We start from the raw sequence: 26,702 nt of genomic DNA on the forward strand, positions 1-26,702 counted from the left end.
ATCTTATAAGTAATTTCTTGTTTAGGAAACAAGTTTATGTTGATGCTACTTAGAATTATTTAAGTTGTAAAATAATGATTTCCTTCCCCGGGGGTGTGATTGGAGAAAGGAGGAAAACCTACTTTTTAGGCAATTATTAATTATAATTGACGATTATCTAAAGACCTATAAAATGCAGCTCTTTCTATCACTGGGTTTTATATCCACTATACCCATATACAAATATAACACTGTAATACCATATGTTCAATGGATGTGAACTGATAATAATAATTATATAATTACAAATCCTTTAGATTAATAGTTTGAAACTTTTTACCTTTTCCTTTTTTTTTTTTTTTTAGTGAGGCAATCAGGATTAAGTGACTTGTCTAGATAACACAATTAAGTTCAAGAGTCTGAAGTCTGAAATTTTCATACTTCCCTTTCTTGCTTACTATCTTTCAGGATCCTCATTCATCTTATTCTTTAATTGGATATTTTTGTTGAATATCTGTCTTTAAATTTTTAGGTATTTGCTTGTTTTAAAGAGAAAAATTGGGGACAAAATCCATATTCATAAATAGGTTGTCATCTTTTGAATAGATCTTTTTTCTTTTTTTATCATTATTTTTATATTTTATCTTGCTGCAGTAGATAATTTCCAACAAAAATCTAAAGAAGTTCTTCACAAAATACACCCCCCCCTCAAAATCTAGAGTAAAATATCTAGTAAAATGATTGTAATTAATTTTATATGTTTTTCAGAATATTTGAAGAAAAAGTTTTAGTTGGGAAGAGAATACTGTATTTATATAACACTTGCTATATCTCAGGATTGTGCTTTGCAAATATCTCATTAGGTCTACCAGTTTTCCTGCAATTTCTTACAACATTGAACTTTTTTTGTTTGTTTTTCAATTAACTTGATTAATACATTAATACATTAATTAATTAATGCATAGGTAATTCAGTGTTCTAATGTATATTTCTCTGATTATTCAGGATTTTCCGTATTTTTCAAATGGTGAATGACTTATTTCTTTTAAAAACCATTTTTTAAAACATCTATTGTCAAAATTGTTCTTTCTCTTAAAGAGTTTGACTTTCATGGAAGCTACAGAGTTTATGCTAGATTTTAATCAGAGATGTTTATTAAAATTTTTTACCCAAACACAGTCCTTTCTTGTTGCTTCATTGGTTAGACAAAATCTTTTTTAATTTATATGATCAAAATTGCCTAAATATCTGTTACCCTATGTCTGATTATGCATTCTTCCCTTATACATTATTCTGCTTTCTAATTTTGTACGCTTTTATTTGATACTTAGATTTTTTTTTTTTTTTTAACCATTTGGAATTTATTGTGGTATGTTAATGAGATGCTAGCCTGAACTCCCTTTTACATGGCATAAACTTAAAGGCATCTTTTTACCATGTTGTTAGGCACCTCTGGTCATAATTGGGAAAATTTCCTGGCTGCTATTTAAGATTTTTTTTTTTTTTTTTCAAAGCAATTGGGGTTAAATGACTTTCCCAGAGTCACATGGCTATTATGTTATTAAGTGTCTTGAGGCTACATTTGAAGTGAGATTCTCCGGACTCCTGGGCTAGAGGCTGTATCTATTATGCTATCTAGCTGCCCCATGATTCTTTAATAATAAGGTTCTGAAACTTGCTAACTGTATTTTTGGATAAGTTTTTTTATTTTGAATGACTCCTGATAATATCCTATGAATTCTGCCAATTTGTGTCTAGCCCTCTTTTTTAATACTTCTAGGCAATTTTCCTATATGCTTTCCTAAATTATTACTAGGTTCTTTGTTTCATCATTTTTCTTGAGGATCAATAATTCTTAGTATCTAGTCTAATTCTGTCTTCCAAATGTATTATCTTGTTTTTGTAGAGGCTGCAAATCTTTGCATTTTGTTTTCTTTTGATTTTATTCTGAAATTACTCCATCTTTTTCACTTAGTGTCCTATTTCTGAAATTTTCTGCCACTGCTTTATCAACATTTTCTACTGTTGCTCAAAACAATTTATTCTTTTGGTAAAGTCTTTATTTCTTACATTTGCCATTTTTATATCATTCTTTATTTTCTTGAGCTTCTAAGCTGCTCTGGAGGTTATTATAATTGTTGCTTTTCTGGATGGGATCCTAATTGTTCTTCTTAGGTTCTTATTATGCCTTTCTTATGGAGATTTCTTTTTACTTTTTTTTTTTTTTAACCTCACAGTATTTATTCATTCTGTTAGGTAATTTTCATTACTTTCTCAATTTTTCATGTGGACTAGAAGATTCAGAGATTCTCCTATGAGGAATCCTCTCTGGTTCCTGGTCTTAAAGAGCTTACATATTGCTGGAGAGAGATGGAATTGGACTAAGAAAGAAACCATGTAAATGTCCCAGAAATATCACTATTACAATATTCCCCCCCCAAAAAAAATTTTATGAAGTACCTGCTAAGTGCTAGATTCTGTGTTAGGTGGATTACAGACATCAATGTAACAATGCCTGTTCTTAAATAGTTTATATTTTTTCAAGAGTTCAGCATAAACATAAGTTTGTGGAAAGTAAATGCAAGATAGTTGGAGGTGTGAGGAAGGAAGGTTGGAGAGATTAAGGAGGACTTTTTAAAGAGAGTGATATTTGAACAGTATTTTGAAAAGGATTCTAAAACACAGGTGAGAAGAGAGTGGGCAGTCAAATAGTTCTTTGTGAGGGAGAGAACATGGTATAACCTGAATGACATTTTGGCTGGACGTAAAATGTATGCATGGGAGGGAAGGATTAGACTAGAAAGAAAAGTTGGAACCATTTTGTGAATGGGTTTAAATACCATGGTCTTTTATTGAGCTTTGACCAAATTTAGGCTTTAAGGAAATCATTTTGATAATTTCATGGAGGGCAGATTGGTGAAGGGAGAAACTTGATACAGGAGAATCAAGTAAGTGATCCATGTAAAAGGTGGTGAGCTAAAATGTTGGTTTTGGGAGTAGAGAGAAGGGACTAGTAGATATAATAGTTTTGGAGAGAAACTTAGTCTGAATGACAATGTTGAATATGACACTGAGATGATGAACATGGGTGGTTGAAGGGCTGGTAGTAGTACCCTCATTAGAAATATGGTTTGGATTTGTAAGGTTAAAAATTCACTTTCCCTAAGGGACCTGTATGTGCCAAAATGTTTGTGGCAGCTCTTTTTGTTGTAGCTAGAAACTGGAAGTTGAATGGATGTCCATCAATTGGAGAATGGTTGGGTAAATTGTAGTATATGAAGGTTATGGAATATTATTGCTCTGTAAGAAATGACCAGCAGGAGGAATACAGAGAGGCTTGGAGAGACTTAAATCAACTGTTGCTGAGTGAAATGAGCAGAACCAGAAGATCACTATACACTTCAACAACAATACTGTATGAGGATGTATTCTGATGGAAGTGGATATCTTCAACATAAAGAAGATCCAATGCACTTCCAGCTGATCAATGATAGAGAGAAACAACTACACCCAGAGAAGGAACACTGGGAAGTGAATGTAAATTGTTAGCACTAATGTCTATCTACCCAGGTTACTTATACCTTCGGAAGCTAATAATTAATGTGCAACAAGAAAATGGTATTTACACACATGTATTGTATCTAGGTTATATTGTGGCACGTGTGAAATGTATGGGATTGCCTGTCGTGGGGGGGGGAGGAGTGGAGGGAGGGAGGGAATAATTTGGAAAAATGAATAAAAAAAAAAACTCAAAAAAAAAAGAAAATCTTAATGCACTATATTGACAGAGTAATAAAACTGGCAAATTATATTTCAAAAAAAAAAATTCACTTTCCCTGTAAATAGAGTAAATTCTTGCCACAGATGAATAGACCTTGCAGCTGGAATGAGCTATCATCTCTCATCAGTTTAATTAACTGAGATAAAAGTAAGTACTATTGTTTTCCCATTATAAGAATATTTTATTGCAATAGCTAAGCACAAACATTATACTTAAATATTATTTGAACTCAGAGCAAGATTTGAAAAAAAAAATACCAGATATATAGTAGCAATTGGTATTTTTCTCCATTCTGTTAACTTTTCTCAATCATTGTCAAATTGAAACCTAGATTTTCCCAAGTTGTGAGTCAAACTTTTAGTTCAGACAAGACCTTCATAGGACTTTGTGGGCTTCAGAGAAGCTTTCCATACTTTGCTTTTCTTAAATGCCAACAGTATACTTCAATTATAGACACAGTGGGTATTTTGGATATTTATCTATTTCTGTTTGTTCAAGAAATACTCCTGACAATCAGTCTTCTTGTCTTCTCCATGCTCAGCTTTATGATTGTTACTGGAAACCTTTGCTTGTCAGTGGCTTAACTCTTGCTTCCAGTTGAAGACCTTATTGGCATTGAAGATCCTATCTGGAATTCGCTGTTACCACTGTGGGTTGGTTCTTATATATGACAACTTCTGGCTTGTCCTAAAAACTTACATCACTAGAAAGTACTAACACACTCCATCAGACTAAAGCATATGTCCTCTTTTTCCTTACCTAAATACATAAAAATTACAACATATAAAAATAATTAAATGCAACTTTATTTTTTTCCAATGTGAAATTTCTATATTTTTTAACCTTTTCTCATTTAGTATTTATTTGCCTTGTTAGTGTGTATAAGTAGTTCTTATAGGATTCGAATTAGGGCAGGAAAACTTTTTTGTTGTTGTTGTCTTTTATTTCCTAATTTCCTAGGGCAATGCCTTTCAAGTAGTAAGTCATGTTCAACAAGCATTAATGTTTATCAAAAATGAATTGCTTTGATTAAAAAGGTCAGTGTAGAACATAACTTTAAAAAATTCATTCCAACAAAAACCAAGATTTTTTAAGTTATAGAGTAGTTTTTTCATAGTAATTAAAATAAAAACTTCAGTATTCTGACAAACTAAAAAAATCATAAATGATAGGCCTCGAGTCTATCAGAGTCCCTAATTTTTAATTTAAAAAATAAAACTTAATATATTAAATTCTATGATGAAAAATAAGTATTATGAACTTAATTTTTAGTCTGACACAAAGAAAATGTATTAGGGAATTGTTCTTGCTATTATAAAGTGAAAACTAGACTGACTTAATGAGCAAATTAAAGAAACAATGCTTGTAGAAATTATTTTATAAAATATGATTCTGTCATACATTATGGCAATTTCTTAACATTTGGTACTTAGTTGTACTTTATTTAATTACAGTATATGTTGTTTTAAAAAAAAAAAAAATGTCTCATGCCCAGCTCTTTTAGTTTCTTGTAGCATATTTTTATATGAAGGTTTCTGTTTTAGTTATCCGTTCTGTTAAGTTGTCCTTCTTAGAGACATTTTTATAAAGCTTCATAAGGTATTTTAATAAATTGTTCTTATATCACTCAAGTGGTACTATTTTCTCTGAGGCCATTAATAACTTTTAATTGCCATATCCTATTGCCTCCTTTTAGCCTTTATCCTTTGTGATTGCTATATAGCATTTGACAACTGAACTACTTTTCTTGGATATTTAATCTTCCCTAGTTTTTTGTGACAGTATTCTCACCTGGTCTTCTGCCTGTCTATCTGAATTATTCTCCCTTGTTCTTGCAGGATCATTGCCTATGTCCTACCCTCTTTGCCTGGGTGTACTCTTATTTTCTCTCTGTTATGATCATGTCTATTTGCATATATTTAATATATCTATTCAGGTGATTCCAAAATCTGCCTTCACATCTTGTCTCTATTCTGAGTCCCACAAAACTTATACTTGTTAGACGCTACCAACTGAATGTTTTGTAATCATTTTAAAGTCACTGTGTCCAAAACAGAATTCATTACTTTTTACCCTAAATATTCAGTTTTTCCTAATTTCTTTTGAAGGCATTACTATCCTTTCAGTCACCAATATTCAAAACCTAGGAGTCATCTTCAACTTTTCTCATCTTCATGTTCCATAGGAATTCTTCTGCTAGGTTATGTTGATTTTGCTTCCACATTTCTCTTGTACATTTTCTTTCTCCATTTCTTGAAACATCACTTTTTAAATCTCCCTACTTTTTTTGAAATTTTAAAATTGTGTTAAATTATATATTCATTAACATTCGTTATATAATTATTAATGGGATGTATGCTTTTAAGTAGTATGTTACTCTTTCATCTGAAGCCCTCAAAGAACTTTATACATAGTAATTAGGTAAAATTCACAACAGCTTCTTGAAGTAGATAATTAGTCTATTATATATTGTAGATGAAATTACATCACAGCTTTAGGAAGTTGTTCAAGGTTCCACAATGAATATGTCAAATATCATAATACAGACCAGGATTACTTGGTTGCTTTCTGTAAGCACTAGTCTGTTATTATCTTACCAATGACTCTAAGGGGGGGAAAGTCTATAATTTTAAATTAGTATCACCTAGAAATTTATAGAATAAATTATTTAAATATTAGAGAAATGTAATCATGACTGAGCCTATTATTTTGAAAGCATCACAATGTTGGCCATTTTTAGCATTAGGTTTCTTGAGAATAAACTTTTTTGCCTTTTAAAATCTCTTAAATTTTTTTTGCATGTGTAATTTTAAAAATTAACTTCTTTAATACCAATTAGATTTTTCTTTGAAGTATAACTGGTATAAATAGTATCATTTAAAGTTTTGTTTGGTTGTAAACACTGGGCAGTTGAAACTTTTTTATCCATGAAGAAAGTTAAAAAAAAAAAGTTGATGAGTTGTTTAAAATATTTTAAAAATATGTTGCTTATAAATTGGAACATATTTTCTGCTTCCAACTGAACTACAAAGAATAAAATTCTCAAATGTATCTAGTAGCCAAAGAGAATTTCATTATTGAGTATATTTTATATATATATGTCTGTGTACACACACACACACACACACACACACACACACACACACACACACACACATATTTCACTTAGCATTATGAGATTATCACCTCTCAGTCACAAGATAGGTTACATATTTCATCACTGTCACTCTGGAATCCTGGTTTGTTATTACATTAATCTGAATTGTAAAGACTTGTTATTACACTAAGAGCTACAACAAATATTTTTGTACATAAGGATCTTTTTCCTTTCTGTCATCTCTTTTGGTATATGATGAGTTGTGGTACTGTTGAAACAAATGGTATTCATCTTTACTGACTTTTGGGGGCATAGTACTAAATTATTTTAGAATAGTTGGACCTATTCATTTTACAAATGGTGTATTAATGGACCTGTTTTTCTTCCTAGCCTCTGAAAACATCTGTCATTTTTACCTTTTGTAATCTTTTTAAATATGCTGGACATAAGGAAGAAATTGAGTTGTTTTAATTTTTATATTTAAAAAATATTTGTGATTTGGAGCATTTTTTCCCTTAATTGTAGAGTATCAGTCCAAGTTGATAGCATGAATTGGAAGGATGAAAACTGCCTATTCATGTCTTTTGTCATTTACCAATTTGAGGAATGGCTCTTCTTCCTACAAATTTTAATCACTTTCCTATATATTTTGGAAATGAGACCTTTATTAGAGAAAATTACTTCAGGAATTTTTTCCTCTCTGTTTACCTATTTCCTTTCTAGTTAACTACATTGTTTTTGTTTGTCCAAAACCTTTTTTATTGTCAAAATTGCTTATCTTATTTTTTGTGATCTTTTCCATCCCTTGTTTGGTCATGAATGCCTTCTCTATGAATAGATCTGAAAGGTAATTTCTCCCCTCGAGTCTCTGAAGTTGTTGGTTATGTCACCTTTTATGCCTGTTATGAATCTGTTTTGCAGTAAGACGCTGGTCTGTAATTTCTCTCAGACTATTTTACAATTTTCTGGGCAATTTTTGTGCAACAAAGTTCATCCTTATTCCAGTAAGTAAAGTCAGCCCTAATGATTGCAGATGAGAAACTGCCAGAGAGCTTAAGGGGCTTGTCCACTGTCACTAAGTTAGGAGGAGTAACAGTACCAAGATTCAAATTTACACTCTTTGATGTCAAATCCTGAACTCTTTCTGCTTTACCATTGTATATGTCTTGGCAGTCCCTTCATTTTGCAGAGAAGGAGACTGAGGTCCAGAGAAATTAATAAAATATTTAACATTTCAGAAGTGTATGTAACTCAGAACTCAGAATTAATACACCCTCCTTTATTTCAAAATACAGCTATAATACACACTGCTGCTTATCTGTGTATCATTTACCCTCAACTCATTCTATTAGATTGTAAGTTTATGGAAAGCAAGGACTATGATGTGTTTATCTTCGTGTACTCATTACCAAACGTTAAGATTTAGCACAGCAGGTTTAAGGGCTGCTGGATAAATAAATGAATAAAGTAGAAAAGTCCTGGAGCTCTTTGTTGTTACTGTGGTCATTTAGAAAATGCTCCTCTATTGTAGACTTTTTGATTGACCAAAATTTTGATCTCTGTTTAAAAGCATTTCACCCAAATGAGATACTCATTTCCTCCCACAGGGATTCACTGATGCCAATACAACTGGGACATCTGGCTGAAGGCTTTCCCATAGGGTTTCTTTTTTCATCTATTAAGGTTGTGGATATGAATTGTGGTCTGATGGACAAATCCTTGCCCACATTCAACACAGATGTGGGCTTCTTCCTGGTATGAACTCTTTAGGAGATGTTAAGATTGGATCTCTGGCTCTGGTCTTTACCATAGTCATGGCATTTAAATAACTTTGTCTTGTGATTGTTCTCTGGTGATGAACAAGATGAATATTTTAAAATACCACTTAAAATCCCCATAATATCTACCTCTGTATTTGGTGATCCTGGGAGTTCTTTTTAAAACTTATCTTCCATTCACCAATAGTGTCCTTCACTTGAGATAGATATCTTTATCCCAAATAGATAAGGGGAAATATCTATTTATTCATTTTTAGAGAAGAGTTTGACTGGGGTAGGAGTACTTAGAAGATTTTTCTAAAGGGAATGGGGAATTGTTGGCTAGAATTCTAAATGCTGTAGAGACCTTTCTGGACCTAAAAGGAGAATAGAGGCTTACAGATCTGCATCTCAGGGTCCTTTCTCTTAAGTTTTATCTTACAGATGTTCCATAGCTTGTTTGGAACTCTTTTGGAATAATCTCCAGTCAAGCAGAATTGCCAACCCTTGGCCTATTTCCTTTTATCAATCAAAGTAATCAACTTTTTCTTTGGAATAGGGATCCTGAGAATATTCAGAAACATTCATAAGACCATTGCTTCCCCACCAACGTGACGCTATGGAGTTCTTTCTGCCCAGGCCCTAGATATTTTGCAAACAATCCATACATTTGGAATTTGTTGGCAGGATTAACATTGTGACTTGCATTGACATTCAAGATTTCAATTTTTATTGGTTTGTAAAAAAGTTTTAATTTAATTTCCATAAATAATATCTTAAAGGTTTCAACTTAAAGGGGCTATGTGTTTCAAATTGAATTTCCAGAAGACCACAAAACTTTGTATAATCATTCTGCAAATGAAAATGCCTATGGTGTTTTTTAAACCAAATAAATTCCCCATTAAAGACACAATACTGTTTCATGAACAAATGATATATGTTCTCTATCTTGGATCAATATTTACAGTTGCTTTAATGGTCCTTATGTTTGCCTTTTAAAAACTTCACAGTAATATCAATAAAACATATGTTCAGCATGTATATATTTCAGAGGACCATAGTCAAATTGTTAAGGACCAGTATCAAATTATTTTGTGTGTGTGTGTGTGTGTGTGTAAACTCTTTCCTGCTAATGCAGATATCTCATAGTCTTAGAGTTAGTTGCCTCAGACTCAGAGAATTTGTGGCTGGCCAATAGCCACACAGCGAAGACATAGCTGATTCCAATTTCAATTCTCTTTCCCTGATGCCTCTCAAAGGCCCAATCACACATGAAATTCATGACATTCTAATGTTAAGATTGTAGAGATATTTTTTTAAATGATGATGTTAGAAGTATTCAGTTTTTCTAAGGAAATCTTCCTACCTTTGTTGAACTTTTTGATGGACATTTTTTTCCCATCTGCCTTTTTTTCCCCTCTTTTCTCTTTTTGTCCCTTCAAAGATCAGATTGGATTATTTAAAGCATTTTTTTAGGCATTCACTATGTGCCAGGACTTTCTGTACTAAACCTGGTTTGAGATTTGTGTTATGAAAAATGATTTGTAGAGTAAGGACCTGAACCAAATTAGAGGTGAGAATGGCTGGTTTGAGTGCTTCCTACTTGAATATGTTCCCAATAGGAACTCACTGCTCAGAGAATAAATAAGGCTACAGGAATAGAGGTATATCAAAGTACAAAGGCCATTGGAATTGAGGTCAAAATGTAATATAACTGGGTTAGAACACAATTTGGTAAGGGTCATTTTAATTACCTCCTGTTATTTTTTTCCCAAATGGACAGATTTGGATTTAAATCGAGATTTCTGTTGCATTTTAATATTTTTAGATTTCAAATAAGGAATAATGATTTACACTTTAAATTTAATTTTCTAATCTTTTCTGAAGACTACTGAATTTGAAGAAATGTTTTTAGAATCTGTGAATTACAAACAATTAATTATTATTAGTGTGTTCTCCAGGTAGTAGTAGTGGTGTGATGAACAGGATTGTTCAACTATGCCTTTTTTGTCCATTTCCCCCCCCCCCCTATTAACTGACTCATTAGATAAATTTTCTGGTATATTTGTTTCTTCTTAACTCTGAAAAGTAGTAAGAAGACCTGTAATTCTCTTTATCTTCTAAAATATACAGCACTCAACCAGCTATAGCAGTTAGGAAAAAATACCTCAATGTTTGATATTCTCTGTCTTTGTCTCTATACTCTTTGCCTCTTCCTCACTCCTCTGTTTCTCTAATTTCTGTGTGTCTCTGTCTGTCTGTCTCTTTCTATCTCTCTTTCTCTGTTTCTCTCTCCTTTCTTCCCAATTATTCCTCTTCAATAGCTTTCTCCTAACTTGATTTCTGCAAATTATGCCATGACTACCAAATGCCTATGTCCAACACTATTTACAAAAAAAATAACAAAGGATGACTCATTCTCTGGAGGCATTCTCTCAACCACCATCCCTCCATCTCAATAAGATGGGTTTTCAGGGGGTTAATGCTACTATATCTCCCATTTGGCTTCTAATGTTACTCTCTGCAGTTGGATGATGGTTTATCTAATGCTCTACTTCATGAGTTCTCACTGTTGTACTTCCTCCCTCATGATTATCAGTTGGTAGCAATTAGTCATCCAGGCTTAATTAATTTTTAGAAAGAGGTTTTTACTAAAGTGATGTAGTTAGGATAATTAGTATAAAATGTTCCCCTTCCAAAGTTTGTGGTATGCTTTCCTACAAGTTCATACAGAATGTAGTGATAAGTGGGATCAAGTTTAGAGTGCACATACAGCAAAGCTATTAAGTCACATCTTAAGGTTGCTGTAGAAGTCTGTCTTTCTCCTTTGTAAGGACACTCTCATGACATTACTCTTAATTATCATGTAACTGATGAGTTCACTGTTAAGTTCTGACTTTCCTCAGTCTGTTTTGCTTGTTTTTAGCTCTGAATTCAGATATTATAGTAGTTGTTCTGGTGACATTGGTAGGGCTAGACACTCAATGAGAAATAGGGAATCCCGGGGTAGCTAGATGGTATAGTAGATAGAGTACCATCCCTGAAGTCAGGAATACCTGAGTTCAAATCTGGCCTCAAACACTTAATATTTCCTAGCTGTGTGACCCTAGGCAAGTCACTTAACCCCAATTGCCTCAGTGCAACAAATAAATAAAAACAGAGAGAGAGAGAGAGAGAGAGAGAGAGAGAGAGAGAGAGAGAGAGAGAGAATATTAGTGAATCTTCATTGTCCAAATTCACAAAGTTCTCTCATAAGCAAGAAAGGGGAAGAAGGATGAACTTTTAATTGTTAAAATATATATATCAGAATGTGGTTCAGATTATAGAATAGTAGAGCTGAAATAAAAGACAGAAAGAAAATGAGAAGTTTGGAATGACTTGTTCTTTTTTTTTTTTTTTTAATTGTAGCTTTTTATTTTCAAAAATATAGCCATGGATAATTTTCAGCATTCACCCTTATAAAACCCTGTGTTCTAATTTTCCCTCCTTTCCCCCCCACTCCTCTCCCCAGTCATCAAATAATCCAATGTATGTTAGACATATGCAATTCCTCTATACGTATTTCCACAAATATTTGGCATGACTTGTTCTTGATGAAATCAGCCCTTTTTGGTTTGGAAGTCACTGTTTCGGTTTGTCAGAGCTCACAAATCATATGTTATAGAATTTTGACAGAAAGAGAAGTCAACCTCACTGGTTTATAGTTGGAAGATTCAACCTTAAAACAAATCAAGACTTTTCTTTTCTTCATGTGGCATTTCTCCTATTCTAGTAGATCTTTTTTTTTTTTTTAAATCACTTACAATGGCTCAACAATCAAAACTGCCAGAATTTAGTGGAAATTAGGAGGACTTTGGAAGGATTTGGATCATTTTTATCTATATAAAAGTAATGAAATGATACCCTCTTACCTCATTTTGTCATAACAAAAAAAACATTTGGATTATGCCAATTTTGAAATTATAAATTGTTTCATTTTTCTGCTTTGAATACTTTGTACATGATACATAGTATATATATCATACTTGTGGATTGATTTTTTTTAAGCCACTGCAAAACCTAAATATCTTTAGGAATCACTGAAGGCTTGTTATGTGTAATATTTTATTTTGTATTAGCTCTTCTCTCTTTCTTACTCCCTAAGACATCAAGAGCAGCTTTGAAGGGAAAAGTAAAATAAAAAGGCAAACAGGGAATGAAGTTGGAAAAAGAAAAGGCAGAACCAATCATTCTCCTTTACCTTGGATTTGTTGGTGTATGCTTTTGCCTTTAATCTTAAAAAAAAAAAAAAATTCCTCGCTATGTGACCTTGGACAGCTCATTTAACCGTAATTGCCTCAACAACAAAAAATCATTAAAAAAAAAAAAAAAAAAAAAAAAGCCCTCCCCATGGTTTGTTTCCTCTTCCTCTACTCACTATGACCACACTGAGCTATTTACCAATGTTCCTGAAACTAGTGATTAAAAAATTTGCAAAGTGAAGCATAAGTGTTAATTAAATAGAATAGAATGAAAAATAGAAGAAAAACCTTGATTTTGTACTCCTTTAAAAACAAGTTCATGGTATACATTAGACAATCTTTCTTAGGGTTGATTTTGTCTTGAAAGTTCCCAATAATAAATCTTTTGCCATCTTTTTTTGTCCTAGTTCAATTCAGAATGTTAAAAAACCTACCAATATAGCTTCATAGTCTATTGCTAATTATTAAGTTTAATAGATAGTGTATTCCACTGATAAGCAAACAAGTTGAAATCTACTTTATTGGCCTTTTTGTTGCCATGTTGGTTCTGTTCCTGAAAGAATAAAATACTTATTTATGATAGGCCTAGGAAACTATCCTTCCCTACAACTAGGGGGACTAACACTATTATAAATTCAGAATTTCAAAGAGAGCCTCAGGTTCTTTACAAATATGTCCATTTAGAATAAGACGACCTCAGGTGCTTTTGTCTATACTAGTTATAAGTAAACTGATCTAATCTAACGACGAGTTTGTGTCATTATACTTTTCATCAAGTATAAGTTCGGATTAGGTGGTAGCAGTGGAAATCTTAGATAATAAATAAAAATTAGAAAGTTTTTAGAGAATGAGTTTCAGGAAGACAAAATGAGAGAAATATGTTACACCTTGGAGCATATTAAATGAACACTGAGTTATGATCATTATGATACTGAATTTTTGTAAATGACAAAACAAATTTGTTTTATAGCACCTTGAAAATCATTGGTAATAAGAGTTCCTTAAAAAAAAAATGAGTTCCTTAAAACACCTATTATTTCGTTACACCATGTTCCATGGGGAATAGAAAAAGAGTGAGTTGCTGCAAATCAGAAGCTCAAGTAATAAAAATCAATAAAAATAGATCTTTTATAGCCAAATATGAAAGTTTGTTTATTCCTAGATTCTGCCCAATGTCCCAACCTGTAAGGATTTTTTGGCACCCTAAGTTTGTCATATATCATATTCCTTATCCCAATCAGCTTTGTGGCATCTCCAAATTTTTTGAGCATGTCACTTAATACCTTTGTTCAACTTGTTGATAAAAATATTAAAAATTACAAGAACAAGCACAGATTCTAGGGACAGTTCACAAGAGACTTTCCAACATGTTGACATCAAATTATTATAAGTTCAGTCATTAGACCATTTTAAATTCATCTAATTACATTAGATGAAATTCAACCACTCCACAAAAGAGTTTTATGTTGTATAAATTCTTTGTATTCTCTACTCTGCATTCAGACTTATAATCACAAAAATGATCATAGTCACATTTCTATCCACAAAATAGATGTTAGCTTCTTCTAGATAGCAAATTCTCTAGGGAATTCAATAAATTGTCACAGTTCAATTTTATTGGTGGTGCTAAGAACTTTTAAACAGCATATTCCTACTCCCAATTTATTTTGCCATGAGAACCTCTCAAAAGACTTAACCAAATCTTTTATTCATTCTTTAACAACACTTGCACAAAATCACCTTAAAAGAAGATTGTAAATGATAGTGTGAATCATTTTCTCCTCTTCTTATTAATTAATACGGAAAGGATGTATTAATTTTACTTGGTCTTTTGTATTTAGCCTAAATTTCATTGCTGCTTCCAGTTATCGTAATTTATATTTTTGCAGTAATTTATCTTTGGGGGCTCTACTTTCTTGGCCCACATTGTTTAATCATTATGCAGTTATTGAACAGGTATTTTGTTCCTCGTCTTTTTACTTCATAAAATAGGACTCTCTCTTTTTTATTACAATAACTTTTTTATTTTTCAAAATATGTGCAGTGTTTTCAACAATCATGCTTGCAAAACCTTGTGTTTCAAATTTTCTTCCTGCCTTTACCCTTCCTCTAGACAGCAAATAATACAATACAGATTAGACATGTGCAATTCTTCTAAATGTATTTCCATATTTATTATGCTACATAGCAAAAAGGTAAAAATTACATTCTGTGATCCACATTTGGTCTTCATGCCCTTTCTCTGGATGCAGATGGCTCTTTCCATCATTGTTGAAAAGAGCCAAGTCCATCAGAGTTAATTATCACATAATCCTGTTGTTGCTGTTCACTTGGTTCTACTCAGTTAGAATCAGCTCATGTAAGTCTCTCCAAGTTTTTCTGAAATCTTGCTGATCACTTCTTATAGAATAATAATATTCCATTTTTTCATATGCTATAACTTATTCAGCCATTCCCTACCTGATGGGCATCCACTCAGTTTCTAGTTTCTTGCCTCTACAAAAAGGGCTGCCACAAACATTTTTGCACATTTGGGTCCTTTTTACTTTTTTATGTTTTCTTTGGGATACAAACCCAGTAGTGGCACTGCTGGATCAAAGGGTATACACAGTTTAATAGTCCTTTAGGCATAGTATCAAATTGCTCTCCAAAATGATTGGATCAGTTCACAACTCTACCAACAATGCATTAGTGTCCCAGTTTTCCCACATCCTTTCTGATATTTATTATTATCTTTTCCTGTCATCTTACCAATCTGAGAATGTGAGAGATACCTCAGATTTTCATATTTCATATTTCTTAAATCAATATTTCTCTAATCAATAGTGATTTAGAACATTTTTTCATATGATTAGAAATGGCTTTAATTTCTTTGTCTGAAAATTGTTTATTCATATCTTTTGACCATTTATGAATTGGAGAATAGCTTGTATTCTTATAAATTTGACTTAATTATATATTTTAGGAATGAGGCCTTTGTCAGAAACATTGGATGTAAAAATTCTGTTGCCTTGCTCAGTTTTCTGTTTCCCTCTTGGCTACCCTGATTTTGTTTGTACAAAATATTTTAATTTAGTATAATCAATATAATGTTCTCTAGTTCTTTATTGGTCATAAATTCCTTCTTTTTCCACAGATCTGAGAGGTAGATTATCTCTGGTTCTCTTAATTTGCTTTTGGTATTGCCATTTATGTATAAATCATGAACTAATTTCAATTTTATCTTGGTATAGAGTGTTAGGTATTGGTCAATGTCTAGTTTCTGCTATGTTATTTTCCACTTTAACCAGCAATTTTTGTCAAATAGTTCTATAATGGTTCTCTTAATAATTATATTTCTTGCTGTCAGTGATCAATTTGATTACAATTTCAATTTTTTTTCCCTTAAGTTTGAGTGTAAGAACAATTTTAAAACCTTTTTTTTTTTAAATTCTAAAGTTTTAAAAAATGGTTGAAGTAATTTAAAACTCTAAAAGCAATTGAAGAGACTTTCCATAGCCTTTTCAATTCTGGATTTCTCATCTTTTCCAGTGTATTCTAATTTGGTAGTCATAAGATGATAAGTTTTTTTTTAATTTTTCTTTTTTTTTTCCTAAGTGATTATGAAAAACTTTTCAAAGATACACTGGCAGCTTGTATTCTTTTGAAAATTATCTGTACATATATCCCTTGATCAGTTTTCGGTCAGAAAATGGTGATTTATCTTATATCAATTCCCTGGAGGTTTTTGATATACCTTATTTGAAGGTATTTAATGAAAAAACTCCTCCATCATACTGTGCATGTCTCTTCTTTTGAATATAGCTGCATTGTTTTCATTTTTATAAACATTAAAATATGCTACATACTCAAAATTGTGTTCTTTTTCTTTGGTAATGTCTTCTAGCATGTCTAATTAGGAATCCTTAATTTTTTTTTTTTAAGGCTTTTTGTTTCTTACTGAAGTTTTAAACTTTTTTTCCTTATATACATCTATATTCTGAAGACTATTACTTATTTTCTACAAGATCTTTTTTGTACTTGGCAATTTGATAGAGAATGAAAGTGCTTTTCCAAACTAAAGTAACCTGTAAAATTTGTATACATTTAAGCAGCAAGCTTATATAAACATAATCAGACACACGTATTATGTGCACTTGCTGAAGCAGACACATTTGACCATAAAGAGAATTTGCTAGCTCTGTAACTGTGAAACAAAACTTTATATATATCATATTTTTCTCTAGTCCTATTCTCCAAGGGACCATTTGAGTTAGGGCTTGGCACATCTTCTTATGTGAACATGGACAACTATGCCTCCAATCATATTTGATTTTTTATCTGAGGATTGAAATAATGCACATAAATTTTTTTCCATTGATTTCCTTAAAATTCATCACATTTTTGTTATTCAAAATAAATTTTATTTTTTTAGCTTTATAAAATAATTTGGTCTTGATATGGCCCCGAAAAAGTAATCTAATTTAGATAGAATTGTCATCTTCATTATATTGGCTTGGCCTATCCATTATAATTAACATTTTTTCCAGTTATTCAGATCTGATGTTATTTGTCAGAAAAGAGTTTTGTAATTGTGTTCATAATTTCTTCATTTCTTTTGGCAGGTAGGCTCCCAATTATTTTATATTGACTATAGTTATTATAAATGGAATTTCTCTTTCTATCTATCTCTTGCTGCTTGACTTTGTAATAAATAGAAATGCTAGTGATTTGTATGAGTTTATTTTATATTCTGCAACTTTACCAACTTTTCATTTATTTCAACTAATTTATTAGTTGATTCTCTAGGATTCTCCAATTATATTATGATTACGGAGTCATAATTTTGTTTCTTCATTGTCTATTCTAATTCTTCAACTTCTTTTTTCTTCTTTTACTTCTGTAGCTAGCATTATGATCTGAAAAGGATATATTTAATTTTTTTGCATTTGACTGTGAGGTTTTTATCTAATTCATGGTCAGCTTTTTTTATAGGTGCTATATACCATTAAGAAACAGTTATATATTTTTTTCTCTTCCCATTCAGTTTTCTCTACAGGTCTATCGTATTTAAATTTACTAAAAATCCATTCATCTCCTTCACTTTTTTCTTGTTTTTTTTTTTTTTTTTTTTTTTGTGGGCAGGGTTGGATTTTTGGAGTTGAAGTCCTCCACTCTTATAGTTTTACTATATTTCCTCCTTTAAGTCATTTAACTTTTCCTTTAAGAATTTGGATGCCATAATCTTTAGTGCATATGTAAATACATACATACATACATACATATATATATGTATACATATATATATATATATATATAAACTATTGATATTACTTCATTATTATTTATGGTACCTTTTCAAGTGTTTTGTTTTTAAACACCACCTATCCCAATCTTCCTTCCTTTTTATTAACACCCATCTTCTCTTATTTCTTCCTGCTGACCTCTCAAGTTGTCCTGGGTTGGAATGTGGCTTCACCATGTCCTTTTGTTGGTGATGCTGCTCCAGAATTAATTTTGAGGCATTATTTTAATGTTGTTTGGAGGAGAATTTAGAAGAGCTCAGACAAATCTCATCCTTTACTCTAACATTTTGGCTCTACTTTTCCCTTATCACCTACTGGCTTTTTGATTATAGATGGCAAGTGGGTAAGTGATCCTAGCATGTCTCATTTGTATAATTTCTTTGTTACTATATAGACGGAATCTCAGCAAAAGACTCTGGCTTAGATTTGGTAATTATCTATTTAAATTCTTCCCTGGCACTTATTAGCAATTATCTATGCCCTTTCTGGTGAACTATTAAAGAATTAATTTTTTTCACTCAGCTGCTTCTTGTCTTTGAACTTGTTGCTTACCAGGTATATAACCTAACACCTGCAATCACTCCTTAACATGGAGTCTTACCCCTGGCGACAGATCTCTTCTTCCATCATTCCTTGATTTTTGACCTGTAACTGAGTAATGAGCATTAAAGTTGCTTGTCATTTTTGCACTTATTCCCTAATCTTGCATGACCTCACAGTGTTCTTTATGTCTTGGTACCTTATATTATCATGTTTCACAGTCTTGGTCCTCTTTTACTCCATGTATGTTAGAATGTTGCAATGGTAAGATCTCATTCTCTGTTTATCTCCCTTTACCAACCTGGATTGGAAAAATGATCCACTTTTATTTGGGGGGGAGGGGATTTTCCAATTAGAATTTAGTGTGCTTGGTTTTCTAGTTCCATTTAAAGGACTTTTGCTAAGAGTGAGCTAGGATGAGTTCCAATATTTTGGGTTCACACCTCTGGTGAACTTTCAGCAAGTGATATGAGAAGATACTTCATGAATCCCAACCCCCTCAGTAAGTAGCAATAGTTGGTCAGGGCAATGTTTTGATTATATGCTTTTTATATTTGGAGAAACTGTCTCCTAGAGAAATAAAGTTGGGACTTTGTAGAAGGTCAAGATTTGAATCAACAGACATGATTATATTTTAATCTCTATAATAGGGACAACAAAGTCAAACCAATAATAATACCTAGTAACTGCAGGAAGTTCTGAAATAGACAATTTAATAGCAAGTTGTGGAAAATTAGACTCTTTGGCAACAGTTTAAGTTGAGAAGGCTCTACTGGGGATCATTATAGTTTGGATTTTCTATGAATATACAAAAATACTCAATTTTAGTAGGAAAATAATATGTAGTCAAATATGTTATTTAAATTACATTTACATAAAATGTAACATTACTTTTTATAAGTATAATTTGAATAAATTTCCTAGTTTGCAGCTGATTAAAAAGAAAATTCAACCATTTAGTTATAAAAGCCACTTAGGATTTTTATGAGAAGTTTTAAGATTTGTATAATTTTAACCTCTTGTCATTTAAATTTCCTGTATATTTCTTCATAAAATTGTAATTTACTAAGTCATGCACAGAACTGCCATTATGAGGAAGACATTTATTTCAAGTAGTCTTTGTAATTTAAAGCTATTTTTGGGGGGGGTAGCCTCTAAAAATAATTGACATTTTTGCTGGCAGATTTAAGATGAAGTATTGTTTTTTAATTCTTAAAATAATTTAAAATGTTATTTTTCCACTTGATTCACAGAAATTCTGAAGTTGAAAGGGACTTCCATATCATTTATCCAAAGCCCTGTGTGATACATGAATTCACTTAACATCTCTGCAAGTGTTATTCAACCTCTGTCTGAATACCTTAACTTATAAGGAATTCCTCTTCATTTTTTTTTTTCATTTGGGCAATACATTTTTGGAGTGATGTTTTTTATGTTGAGCTAAAATATGTCTTTTTATAGCTTCTCTCCATTTCTCATAGTTGTCTTCTTTACACCTGTAGCTAAGTAATCCTCCTTCCATTTGTTAGTCCTTCAGATACTTAAAGGCAACAAATTTTCTCCATGAGCCTTCTAATCTTGAGATTACAAATATTCCCAATTTCTTTCATGTTATTTCAGTTATCCTCAAATAGCATAGTTTTGCATTTACTCAACAGGGTGTTAACTAGAATAATAGTTCATAAAATGCTTCCAATATGATAATTATTGGTATCAACAAGGCTTTCTACAATGTTTTTAACTATATCAATAGGGATTTGAAAATTGTTCTTTTTTGAACATACTCATTTTTCTATTTCTTCCTAGATTTGAAATAAAGGAAATATCCATAATCTCAGTATTTTCAGACTACAGAGTATAATGGAATGCTACTTCTTTTCCTGGAAACTCAGTAGTCTTTTAAAAATTCAGCCAAGGTTTTGGGAGTTTAGGGGAAGGGAAAGAAGTAGCAGCAGCATCTTATTGACTCATTCAGCTTACACTTAAAATCCACTGTGTTTTTCAAGTAAACTAGGATTGTAAGATCAAGAATTGAAAGGAATGTAAAAATCATCTGGTTCATTGACTTAATTGAACAGATGAGGAAACTTAGCTTCAAAGAGATTTTGTAACTAAGCCAAAGTTAGGTAACATAATAAGTAGTAGAAATAAGATTTAAAGTTCTGGGACTCCAAATCCATGTGTTGTCATTGCTGATCTTTTTTCTCCTATCATTTATTTGTGAAGGTGTGTTCTGACTTATAAAAACAAGCTTTATGTTTATGTTTAAATAATTTAACAAACACACTAAATACCTGTTGTATAAGACACCATCTCACATTGTAAATAGAACTGATAGAATGTGGTTTCAAGTACTACTTAGGCTCTAACATGGGAATAGACAAGAATATAAATAACTATGGATGAGTGGGGTTGGCAATAGTAAATATAATAGAAAGAGTACTGGATTTGAAATCAGAAAACCTGCATTTCTATCGTAACTTATTATATAGTTAGCCCATACTTTCAGTCTATTTGGGATTCCTGATTCTGTTATTTCATATATTGGGCTATCCCTCCCAGATTTCTGTCATGTATATTTGATAAACATGCCATCAGTGCCTTCAAGTTGCTGATCAAAATGTCAAACAGATGGAGCTAAGGATAGAGTGCTGTGCCAAACCACCATAGACCTCCCTTCCCAAATTATTTTGTATGCATTTATTCTTATTTTCATTCATAGAATATAAACTACTTGAAAGAATGAACTTTTTTTTTTTTTTTGTCTTTTGATACTTAGAATCTAGCACTATACATAGTGGATGCATAATAAGTATTTTTTGAGATAAATTGATACTGATCTATTAATTAAAATTCTGGAACTGGTTGTCATTTTAGTTCTCAGTTCACTTACCTTGGTGATCTCCCAGTTATCTTTTCCATAAGGATATTAAAAAAGATTGGATCAAATCCTTTGTTAAAATCTAGATTTAGACAGTGTCAAATTCCTTGAATTTCCTGTCTAGTAAACTTTTCAGAAAAGGAAATGTAAGTGTCATGACTCATTGTTACTGGTTTTGATAGCAAGTTGTTCACTGGTTGTAACTGCTTCCATTTATAAATGTTCATAGTCATGCATTTACTAACCATTCTAGAATTTTGCAATCCATTTTCTTTTCCTTTCTCAAAACCAGGCAATTTTCTTATTTCTCTTCCTGGAGTTATTTATTCTTTTATTCTCCAGAATTCCTCAGGAACCACTGACATCAACAGTTACCTGAAAGTTCTTCCATTAAATACCCTGGGATGAAATGTAGAAGAGCCTTGAACTTAATTATGGCAACCACTATTCTATTGTCTCTTAACTAATCTGTTAGTTTCCTCTTGACCAATTTGTGTGTGAAGATCATTCTTCTTAAAAAAAGAAAGAAAAGAAAGAAAGAAACAAACAAACAGAAAGCACAGAGGTGTTGAGTTCTTTCTCTTAATATCACTTTTATGCCTCATGGATCTGTTACCAAAGGGCACTTTTGACATCGTGGCAAAAAAAAAAAAAAAAAAAAAAAAGCCTGGATTTGGAGTCTAAGGACTTGGGTTTCAAGCGTAATTGACAATAGTTCTATAGCTTGAATAAGTTGTTTAATAACTTTTAATCTCAGTTTCCTCATTTGTAAAAATTATAATCTAGCCTATCCCATAGGACTGTTGTGAGAATCAAATGAGATTTTATGTAAAACTTTTAGAAACCATAAAGTGTTACATAAATTGCCACCAAAATGATTCCTTCTCTGTTCCTTTTTTGATAGTATTTCATAAACCAGGAAAACAAATGAAGAATGAAACAGATCTGAAGGAAGTTAGCCAAAGAGAAATTTAAGTGATTGTGTAGGGGAATGTTTGTTGCACCACAGCTTCTTAAACTGAAGAACTGACCATTCATCCTCATTCTGCCTCATCATAGTTGGACATTTTATTCAAGGAATAAACATTTCCTTTCTTTCTTGAAAAACTCTTACCTATTTTTCTTTTTCTAGTTTTCTAAACACTCCTTTCTGACCCTTCATTCTTCTTCCTGGTAACTATGATGTTCTCCAATATTTTTTTCCTTTATGATCTTCAAATGCTTAAGTTATTCATTCTCTTGCTTTCAGCTATCACTTATATTATAAGGAATTTCATTTTAACTCTAATCCTGACCTCTAGTATACATTTTGCTCAGAATTTATAACTGCAGATTAAAACATCCCCTTTTAGATATCCTGCCATTATCTCAAGTTTACCTAATATTTCCAAAACAAATAAACAACAAAAAAAACTGTTTTACTTCTTAACATTCACATTTCCTTTAATTTAGTAGAATTTTTTTTCCCCTTTGGCTAGGAATTTTGTCATCATCTTTGATGCTTTATTCTTTTCCATTCCTTAAGTCAGGAAGTTACCAAATCCTGTCTTTATTTTCTGGATAAATGTTCTTTTCATGGCTACCATCTAATTCTCATCCTTGCTACTTCACATTTGAATCATTAGGATCTCCCTTTAATTTTTCTTCTTCTTGTCAATCTTGATTCTTCAATATATCTTATTACTATCAGAATTATTTTTTAAATTATACTTTCATTTTGTCATCTGCACAGCAACCTATAATGGTTACCTTTTGAAGACTGGATCAGGTTAAACTCTGGCTGACTTCCTGGGCTGTCCATAATCAAGTCCTATCCTAGTAGCCAATTGTATTTTTTCTATTACTCCCCAATACATCTTTCTCTACACTTGTTTCTTCACTGTTCCCAGTAACATGTCATGCCCATTTCTTCCTTGTCTGTCTTTATGATATTTTCCTCATATGAGACATCTCTTCTCTCTGACCTCTGCAGTGTTATCTATCCTTTTTCTTCAAATTCAGTATTCTTGCTGCTATACAATTTTATTTGAAAACTGAAGTCTTGAAATGCCCTAATTGTCCAGTTATTCTGGGAAAGCTTCTAAGTGTTATATTGGAATATACATTGATTTCTCCCTCCTTTGAACTTCTCTTGCATTTATATTTCGTACAACACAGTTGATCACTTTAGTGGCTCTTTCATTGTTTTTCCTTTTCTCCTCAATTACATGAAAAACTTCTGGAACAACTACTTTTCTTCTGATTCAGGGAGCATAGTACTGGGAAGATCTTCTTTTTTGATCAGTCTAGGGAACTCCGAGGAATAAAATAAAACTCCCTCTTCTAATGCTAATGAGTTAGTTTATCTTTGTTTGTTGTGTCAGAGCAGTTCTTAACCTGAGGTCTAAGAACATTTTTTTTTTTAAGAGAAATTTCTCTTGTAATCCTATCCATATTTTTAAACATAAATTTAAAAACCTTATTCTGATAAGAGGTCCAAAGCATCACTAGACCAAAAAGTTGTCACATAGCTAGTATGTCAGAGAAAAAACTTGAACTTTTTCTCCACTATATCATGTTGCCTCTTAATAAGCTGGTTGATTTTGATGACAATCTGGACAAAAACATCTGTGGAAATCTATTTCATTAAAGCAAAATTATAATTAGTTGAATATGAGGTGACTAGATGAAAGAGGATGATACTAAAAACACTTGAAGTTCATATCCCATGTAAGGAAAATGAATCAACAGAATCCTTATGTAAGAAGGATATATTATTACTTTTTATATCTTTAAACAGTTTTATTTTTTCATTGCTAATTTTAAAAGGTGGAGAGAGAATGTTCCCAGCATGGGTGGCATACTACATAAAAGATTCAAAGTGTAACTAGTTTTAAGTAATTTTTCAAATATGTTATTAAACTTGTGAAACAGGAAGCATTGTCAAATTTTCAATGGAAACTCTTGTTATGTGTTTTTATAAACATGACAAACCCCAGTCAGTTTTACATTCATCTTGTTAGTCCTTGAAATGGTTCTTAAGATGTTTAGATATTTCAGGTTTTACTTTGTTAAGATAATAATATCAGGAATATAATATGAGTTACTTAATCTTTCAGTTCTCTTGACAACTCTATAACATTCTATGTTTTAAGAAATGATGCTGATCTGGATTGAAAGAATAGCATTTTTCAAAGTTCTTTATGCCAGTAATAACACATGTCAAGTCATTATCCTTAAAACTAAATGATTTGAAGTCAACTGATTCTGTTTAGATTTTGGAAGTTATAAGCAATTACCTGGATGTTTCACTTAGGTATACATATCTAAAAGTCTCTGGGAGCATGTATAGTAATAACTTTATTTATTCTATAACTTTTGACTAAGTAGCTTTTCATTTTGGGATGTTGCACAGTTCAATTGGCTCATCAGTTTCTGCAATTCTTACCTTTTCTATTTTATACAGAATAAATTCAACTGGTGGTCCCAGCACCAGCAGTGGCAAAAATAATTTCTCTTGATAATAACAACTTCTGGAGATAAATATATAAATAAAACTTGACATTTATTTTTTACATCAATCCGTTTGTGTCTTTCCTTTGGTGTGATTCTGTGATTCTTCTTTTAGCTAATAGAAAAATCATAATATAGACACTATAATTTACTTTGTAATTTATAATACTAACTCTGAAGTTAGTGTTTTCCTTGCCAACTATAAACAACCAAAGCATTTGTAAATTATTAAATATAATGAAAATTATTTATTTTAATGCACACTGATATATTTACTTATTTATAATCTGCATGTATTTCATTTTTTGAAAATTATAACTGAATATTATTTTATTGAACCATTTTAGTATGGTAAACTATTCTTCCCTATTCAGAATTCTTGCATCTTTTGATTTGAGTGATTTAGTTGATTGATGTCTCCTGTTTTCTGGTATAGGTTGCGCAACAGTGATGACACAAGACTGACTACATTCATCACAGTAAGTTCACAATTATAATTAACTTTTAAGGCTGTTCTATTTTTTTCTTGAGATGTATAATTCATTGATGGGTTCTTCTAATTCATTAAACTGGTTATTCAGTTCATTGCAAAATCAAATATTGAATTTTTCAATGATTAAATTATCACTATAGTATCAATTGTAATTATTTAAATATTTTAAACTTTTTCAGATCAGGTACTCTGATTTTTGTTATTGCATCTTCAGAACCGCAATATAAATGTGTTGTTTGTATAAGATGTTGCTGAGAATTGAAGTAAAAAAAAAAAACTTTTAAAAAGGTTGGAGGATCATAGATTTAGATCTGTGAAAGGGACTTTGAAGAATTATATTTTAATTTTTGGGTCAAATATTTTCAAGTATAATTAATTTAAATTAATTTCCAAGTAAATTATACATTTTAATTTTTTTTTACTTAAAATTATTTAATTTACAAAATAAACAGATTTAATTGCTGATCATAATTAGAAATTTTTAAAGTTCCTAATTTTTTTTCTTTCCTTTTTTAGAGGGTAAATTAATTTAGCTATGATCACTAGTTTATAACATTAAACATAATAGTTAACAAAATACCTAACTTCAATCATCAAATAATTATTAAGAACTTAATTTGGTGGGGCAGCTAGGTGATGCAGTGGATAGCGCACCAGCTCTGAAGTCAGAAGGACCTGAGTTCAACTGTGGCCTCAAACATTTAACACTTCCTAGCTGTGTCACCCTGGGCAAGTCACTTAACCCCAATTGCCTCAGCAAAACAAAACAAAACAAAAAAGAAATTTGTATCAAGCAGAGAAACATACTTTTTTAAAAAAGGAAAAAACAAAAAATGAAGTAAAAAAATAAAATGAGAATTGTTCATTCAAAGTTTTATTTTTTTTTAATGGTTTAACAGTATTTTAAATAGCAACAAGCATTTTTTGTTATCTGTGATATCTGACACTGATAGATTTGAACTACTTAGAATAAAAGTTGTTTTGAGTTAGTGAAAACTTTAAATTATGAATATATTCAGAAGCAATAAAGTTTTATTACTTTTAAATATATTCAGTAGCTCAAACAAGACCAAGCCAATAAAGTTTTGCTTACTGTAGATCTTTACATTTGTTTCTTTAATGAATTTATTTAAATGATTTCTAATTAGAATATATT

The 26,702-nt window shown here is 31.4% G+C and overlaps 1 protein-coding gene across 40 annotated transcripts in view; it reads left to right on the forward strand.

Annotated features, from left to right (window-relative positions):
* Positions 1-26,702, forward strand: part of BAZ2B (bromodomain adjacent to zinc finger domain 2B) — a 322,506-nt gene that overhangs the window by 56,894 nt on the left and 238,910 nt on the right. For 39 of the 40 annotated variants that reach the window (XM_074303358.1, XM_074303359.1, XM_074303367.1 and 36 more), the window contains one exon: positions 25,490-25,532. The exons of the other annotated variant lie outside the window; for it this stretch is intronic. The gene's annotated coding sequence lies outside the window, so the exon portion shown is untranslated. The remainder of the gene's footprint in view (positions 1-25,489; positions 25,533-26,702) is intronic. 40 annotated transcript variants of the gene reach the window in all.

Source organism: Sminthopsis crassicaudata, chromosome 3, assembly GCF_048593235.1.
Source record: "Sminthopsis crassicaudata isolate SCR6 chromosome 3, ASM4859323v1, whole genome shotgun sequence".
Lineage (NCBI taxonomy): Eukaryota > Metazoa > Chordata > Mammalia > Dasyuromorphia > Dasyuridae > Sminthopsis > Sminthopsis crassicaudata.